General features: G+C 43.2%; 1 non-coding gene across 1 annotated transcript; it reads left to right on the plus strand.

Moving 5' to 3' along the window:
* Positions 1-321: 321 nt before the first annotated feature.
* Positions 322-454, plus strand: LOC121026424 (small nucleolar RNA SNORA70). The gene has a single exon (XR_005788356.1). It is a non-coding gene; the product is annotated as a small nucleolar RNA SNORA70 (small nucleolar RNA).
* Positions 455-1061: the final 607 nt, after the last annotated feature.

A 1061-nucleotide genomic window follows, 5' to 3' on the forward strand; every position in this document is an offset into this window, starting at 1 on the left:
GTCGGTTAAGCATCCGACTGGCTCAGGTCATGATCTCACAGTTAGTGAGTTTGAGCCCCACGTTAGGCTCTGTGCTGACAGCTCAGAGCCTAGAGCCTGCTTTGGATTCTGGGTCTCCCACTCTCTCTGCCCCTCCCCTGCTAACATTCTTTCTCTCTCTCTCAAAAATAAACATTAAAAAAAATGTTTAATGGTTTAAGATAGTAAATTTTATATTATGTGTTTCTTACCACAATTTAAAAAACTGTTAAAAAGACATGAAATGCAGAGAAGGCAATTTACAATAATTATAGTAAAGCAATGTAAAAGGGACAGCAGTATCTGCAGCCAATTAAGCCGACTATACTCTTTCCCCATGGGGCCCAGTGTGTAATGGCTGCAAACAGCAGCCTCCTCGGTAGTGTATGCAGCCTGTTGATTGTACGGGTTGCCCTAAGAGACATTGGAGATAGTTTTTTTCTGGTGGACATTGAGGTTTGGCCTCATGCTTTCTCCAATCTAGGCTCCAGATAGGTATGCAGGGTGCCTTTGGAAAGCCCCAAGGCACAGTGGCCAGGGTCCACATTGGCCAAGTCATCATATCTGTTCGTACCACGTTGCAGAACAAGGAGCATGTGACTGAAGCCCTACGTAGGGCCAAGTTCAAGTTCCCTGGCCGCCAGAAGGTCCACATTTCCAACAAGTGGGGCTTTACTAAGTTTAATGTGGACGAACTTAAAGACATGGTGGCTGAAAAGCGACCCATCCCAGATGGCTCTGGGGTCAAATACATCCCTAATCATGGCCCCTTGGACAAAGGGTGGGCTCTGCACTCATGAGAACCTCAGCACTGCCCTTCCCATTCATGCCCACCAATAAATCCTGCTTCCTGTCTAAAAATAAAGTGACAGCAGTAAAGTATGGTGACAAATGTTAACTAGACTTATTGTGATCATTTTGCAATATATACAAGTATCAAATCATTTTGTTGTACACCTAAAACTAATATAATATTATGTCAGTTATGCCTCAATAAAAAAAAAAAAAGAGAGAAGACTAAAAAAAGAGTCATCGTGAACCCA

Source organism: Herpailurus yagouaroundi, unplaced genomic scaffold (assembly GCF_014898765.1).
Source record: "Herpailurus yagouaroundi ecotype Mexico unplaced genomic scaffold, PumYag 98624, whole genome shotgun sequence".
NCBI classification, from domain to species: domain Eukaryota; kingdom Metazoa; phylum Chordata; class Mammalia; order Carnivora; family Felidae; genus Herpailurus; species Herpailurus yagouaroundi.